Source organism: Artibeus jamaicensis, unplaced genomic scaffold (genome assembly GCF_021234435.1).
Source record: "Artibeus jamaicensis isolate MK-2021 breed Jamaican fruit bat unplaced genomic scaffold, CSHL_Jam_final contig_233, whole genome shotgun sequence".
In the NCBI taxonomy this organism is placed as follows: domain Eukaryota; kingdom Metazoa; phylum Chordata; class Mammalia; order Chiroptera; family Phyllostomidae; genus Artibeus; species Artibeus jamaicensis.
The window spans coordinates 21,930,325-21,936,612 of NW_026521486.1; positions in this window are offsets into that span (position 1 = coordinate 21,930,325).

A 6,288-nucleotide genomic window follows, 5' to 3' on the forward strand; every position below is an offset into this window, starting at 1 on the left:
CTGAGCCTCTCTAGCATGTTAATCAAACCCAAGGAGGATGTAACCTTCAACTTGTAGCTAGTAGGTAGAAAGTAGCTACAGGTAAAAGGGCAGGTAACAAGTGGGCTTAAGATTGGCACCTAAAGTGTGTGTGTGGGTGGTCTCATAGGAAGGAACCCTTAACCTGTGCAATCTGATGCTATCTCTGGATAGATAGTGTCAGAATTGAGTGGAATTCTTAGACATCCTGCTTATGTCAAAGAATTGCTTGATGTTGAGTAGAAAGACCCTCACTCACCATACACTGGAATTGGGTCCAGGGTCCAATAAAATTGTTTTGTGCACAACGATTTTATTGTGCACAAAATGCTTCTGTTCACCCCTTGTCATTTATTACTACTCTGAACTTTCAGCAATACATTCCAAACCATTAGCACCTGATGCAGGTTGAGCCAGACAGAGTCACTTAAATTTTTGAACATAGTTCCTGGTCCAGGGATGGGCACAAGACTCAAGCCAGGCCAGACAGTGCCCTCTTCCGGATTTGTCAAGCTGCAGACAGGAGAGACCCTAGGACCCCCTTTGCCTCTTGGGATGAAAAGGGGCTAGAGGTGGGCACTGGCTACGTAGCTTAGTTGGTTAGTGTTGTCCATATACACCAAGGTTGTGGGTTTGATCCTTGGTCTGGGCACATGTGTATAAGAATAAACCAATGAATATATAAATGAATGCAACAACAAATCTCTCTCTTTCTCACCATTAAACAACAAAAAAAAGAAGGGTATAGAGGTGGTCTGCAGTAGAAAAAAGTGGAGCTGGTCAAGAACAAGGACATGTGGAGGGACTAATGCAGAGACTCCTGGCAGTGGCTGGTCCTAGCTTCCAGATGAAAGCTCTTTCTTTGGTTTAATGGTTCAATGAGTTGCCCTTGGCCTTTCCAATAAATTTTGTATTTGACTATTTACAGGTGGATTTTGGGGTTTCTAACTCTGGAGTCTCAAAATTCTAACTGATAAATGGAACAATGCAATATTATTTCTTCTCTCATTCAAATCAGGGGCAATTACAAACTTTTGCTTTTCTCTTCAAACCTTTTAATTAGTTTCCTCTTCAAACCCATAATTAACTTCCTTCTAGTAGCTTAACTTCTATTTCACTGAGAAGTGAAATTATCGATGATTTAATAAATTATCTCCTTTCACTACAAAAGTTATTGCAAGAGCACTGGTATGTGTTCACTCCTCTCATTCCTGAGAACCAAGAGTTGTTTTCTTCTAGCTCAAGGCCTGTCTCTCCGCTCCCATTCTAGATCTCAAATCTTTTCTCACATGGATTTCTCCCACAATCCATGTGAGAAAATGGGCCTAACCCAGTACCACACACTCCACAAAAGTAAAGATAAGAAGCAGAATGTTCTCAGGCCTGTGTGAATTTTATCTATCCCATCAAGGCTGTGGATTGACTCTGAACAGGAATATTTACAAAGTGCTAGAATTTCCTTCCTTCCTTCCTCCCTCCCTTCCTTCCTTCCTTCCTTCCTTCCCCCCTTCCTTCCTTCCTTCCTTCCTTCCTTCCTTCCTTCCTTCCTTCCTTCCTTCCTTCCTTCCTTCCTTCCTTCCTTCCTTCCTTCCTTCCTTCCTTTTTTTCTTCCTTTCTTTCTTCCCACTAAACCTGGATGTGATAGCCTCATTTCTCTCTTCTGATTGCATAGAGAGAAAATGGCTGCTAAGGAAAAATGGTTGCAATGTGAAAGTGAGTAATTGTAATGTTCTTCACCTGATGGAAGTAAAGACATTAGGGTCCACCCTGTAATTCTGCGAGCCAGAGGAAGAGAAAGGCTAAAATTGCTGCTTGACTACCCATGGGGTCTTTCTGCCTTTTGACCCATGCTTGAAGCTGGAGTGGGACTGTAGGATTGTGGTGCAGGAAGTAACTCTAATTCAAAAGGATGTAGGCTGGCTGTCTGCATTTATCTTCAGGTATTGTAGCATGAGAGAACCATAAATGGATTTTCTAGCCCAAAGTTTATAGCTGCTTGTATAGGGGGTACTGAGCTGATGAAACTTGGGATTGAATGTTAAGAAGACTCTTTGAACAGAGTAGATTACACTGTCAAGTTCTCCCGCATTCTCTGTGGGTAAAAATAAGGACAAAACAATCAATGTAGGGTGAGCTGGAGTAAGAAGGTTGTGTTGTCAACCTGTTGGATGGAGTAAAAAGATTCTGTGTGATTTTGAAATACTATCAAATAACCCTGAAGAGAAGAAAAGCAGTTAGTTTGGAACTTTCTTGACAGAGAGCTTCCTTTTCTTTTTTTGATGGCTGCCAAGAGGATAAAAGGATGGCTTCTTCTAATACAATTTACAGTTGTGCACCTATTTACAATTGAAGGCATTGGTGAATCAACCTGATTGAGTTCATTCCACTTTTAGTCTTGCCAGTTGTAGAGAGGTAGTGTTTACGATTTTTCTTCCATCAGATAGGCTTACACTGGTTATCTATTATTTTTCCTGGAGAGATTGTTCGAATTGTACAGATTCTACAGCTGTCTTTGTCCTGTGTAGTAGTTTCTGTTTGAACCCAAGAGTTTCATGTACTTAATTCCTTTTTTGAGGCTCCTACTGGCTGGAACTTCCTGAATCTCTACTCCCATTACTGCACCAAAGCATTGGTCTATGGGATGTCATGAAAATAGCAGGGCCAAAGTAGAATCTTTGAGTCAGAACAGGCTGCAGGTATTACCTAAACCAACCCATTTACTGTGGTTTTACCTGATCTCCTTATCTGCCCGTAGAAGCCTCAGCTGAGAGGACTGATGCCTTTAGTGAGGGTTACGATGATGCAGAAGAGGTACCAGTGCCCAAGGATCCTTATGCCTTTCAGATGGGTGAGTGGGAAGTGACCACAGAGGAGAATGGGATGAGAGCTTTTCAGACAGGTGAGTAGGATTAGTTGATCCCTGTCATATTTTGTCTTTGGCCTGGACAGGGTGAATTGGAACTTCTCAATGCCCATTCTTCTTGTAAATTCAAAATTTGGATGACCTCATATATTCAAGAGCATGCTTACACTACAAACTTTTCTTTAATCCTTTCACATTTCTTGGAAGGGAGGAAGAACTCTGTAGTCTCTGAAGCTGTGTTTCTATAACTGCATCCTTGATGTGCCTGAGTTAAAATTTGTAGATTAATTGAGCATTTTTACCATACAAAAATGGAACAACTGTTCCAGTAACATTTTTTGTTGTTGTTTAATACGTAAAAGGCAGTTAGAGGTTTAAAAATATTATAGTGTTGGAATTTGTGAGACATTTTGACGATTTAAGATGTGCTGTGATCATACATTAACACTGATATGTACAAGGTCTATGATTATGGTGGCCTAAAAATTAAAGTCACAGTGGTGGATTATAATTCTTAGCTGCCTACTCATAATTTGTAGGTAGCTAATATCTAATCTTCTCTGACATCTGAATGGCCAAATAAGACACTCATTCTCCAGAGAAGAGTGTTTGTCCATCTGAGGGATCAAGTGATTCCATGGGGAGGGGCAACTGTGCAAGAATCTTGATTGGTTTTTGTTGGCCTCTGGGAACACAAGTCAAATCCACTAAAAACAGAGTTAGATTGTCAGTGAGGAACTGACATTTCTCCAGATGTGGTCTCCTGTCCCCCTTCTTCTTGTGAACTCAGACCTGATAACTGTGAAAGGTGAAATTTCCACATCCTGTCGTATGATTCTTACCACTCTTGGGTTATTTCTCTGCTGACTGTGTAAGCCAGGAAAAGGTTCTCAGTGAGCACCAGTGTTGGTCACAGATCTCCTTTGATCCAGTATTTCCTAGATGAACCATGGCCCCAGAGACCCAGGTGGACTGGATCCTGCTAGGATAGCTCTGATTCACACTTGCTGTAACTAATACTAAATAGTTTGAGCTTACCTGAGCATTTATGAGTCCCCAGAGATGCTATTTCATCACCATATTTTAGACTTGCATCTACCATAGAGCATTGTCTAGTCCTTCTGTCACAGGTCTAATTAAACTTCTCTTCACTGTTTCAGGTTCCTCTCAGCATTTTCCTAGTGGGGCAGCTCATCCTGGGAAAGAAGATAGACCCTTGCTGCCCCAGGGGGGGAATGGGGGACTTGGAGTACGATGATGTGGAGCTAAATGCCTCTGCAACATCTACAGTGGCTTTTAAAGCTGTTGCATTAAAAATGAGATGATGCCTCAGATGTTCCAATTGCCTATATTCCAATAGAGTAGTGCTGACCTACAATTGACTTTCGCTGTATATGAAAATTGCTCAAAATTAAATATTCAGAAAAAATATTTTTGCTTTGTGGATAATTTAGTGAGTTTGATCCAATTGCTCTTCGATGATTGGCCCCCAGTTGGTTTCCCTAAGAGGAAATCCAAGGTGAGTGAATTGACCTGTTTTCTCATCTCCCCCACAAGCTATTCAAGGCATTACTTTGCCCAGGCTCATGGATGTTACAGGTCATTCTTGCTTAGCCAAGGGACTTGAAACTTGGCCTATACTCACAACCTCATTCCTAAGAAGACGAATGCATGAAAAACAAAAACCTAAACCTAGTCATGTATGTTCTTTCATGGGATGTATCATCAGCTGTTTTTTAATGAAGATTTTATTTATTTATTTCTAGAGAAAGGAAAGGAAGGGAGAAAGAAAGGAAGAGAAACACCAATGTGTGGTTGCCTCTCACACGCCCCAACTGGGGACCTGGCCCTCAACCCAGGCATGTGCCTTGACTAGGAATTGAACCTGTGACCTTTCATCATCCGTTTTTAAACAATTTCTAGATACCAGACCTGGGTGTCTGTTTAGAAGCTGAGGGACAGAGGTTAGCTAGTAAGAGAGAATGAAATGTAGTTTTTCTTATTCTGCTCAAATTTTCATGGAACAATTAAAAATGTAATTCTATATAACTGTTTCTCCTTTTGTCATCTCTAATTTCCTAGGCTACTTTTAAATTCATTAATAAAGCTCTTACAGACTCCTCACTCTTTTCTCACTCAAATCTTTTTATTTTAAAATTTTCATCAAAACTTTATTTCTTAAAATTGATTCTAGAGAGAGGGGAAAATGAGGAGGAACAGAGGGAGAGAATCATCAGTGTAAGAGAGAAACACTGATTGCTTGCCTCTTGCAAGAGCCCCATCTGGGGTCCAAACCCCCAACCCAAGCATGTGTCCTCGCCAGGAATCAAACCCATAACCTTTTGGTTTGCAGGATGATGCCAATCAGCTGAGCCTCACCAGTCAGGGCCATAAAATCTTTTTAACTTCAGGCTTTCCTCACATCACTTCCTCTTATTTTTTTCAGGAAATTGTCATTTGTTATGTGTCTAATTATAAAGCCTTCTAAGCAAATTCTATCAATGCATCTCTCTTTACTGGAAGTTGATGGAGGAAAAATGGGCATTCACCCACAGACCTGCATCTAAGTGGGCAAGAAAGCAAGGAAGAGGAGCTTAGAGGAGATCCAGAAGGAATATAGACAAAAGAATCAAGAATTTTGGCGATGTGAGCCTTACGGATTAGATGAAAGGGTATGATATTATTAAACTAACAGAAAAAGGATTTCAGATGAGTGGGTTTCTTCTCTGAAAATATATTGCTTCAAGATTACTTTGATATGGTTACTATTTAAAATACAAGTGTAAAATTAAGTCATAAAAAATACAAATGTGGTTTTGCTGTGATTCTTATCACATAGCAGTGACCAAATAAAGATTTCATCTTCAAACACTTATCCCACATAGTAAATGTGTGGTGGCTGAACTAATGTAAGAACTGAGTGTGGTGGCCTGGGTATGAGCTGAGCCCAGCTTATTAATTAACTGATGGCTCTGGATGCTGAATGGGGCCTAAACTATACTCACTCTTGTCATCTTCATAGGTTTCGGCAGGGCATGGATATTGGTAGATGCCCAGGGCTTCTCTCCGTGTAATATCCATGGTCATAGGAAAGTGAATAAAGTAATAAGAAATAAAGTATACTCATGAAAATATTATATTTTTACTTCTGATGCATGGTGTTAATGAAGTCACAAAGGAGAGCTGCCTACTGTAAATTTTGGAGATAAAAATCAGGAAAATTTAAGGAAGAGAGAGTTAGGACAGGCTTTACCACCCAGATTTGACAGAGTTCCAGAACAAGATTTTCTATGGGGGGGGGGTGCCCAAAAAGCAGCCGGGAGCTAGTGAACAGACTTTCAGAGTATTTAGACTTAGGCAGAATAGCAGTCATTTCAAATGATCTGCGTTGCTTATGATTGAGGCTT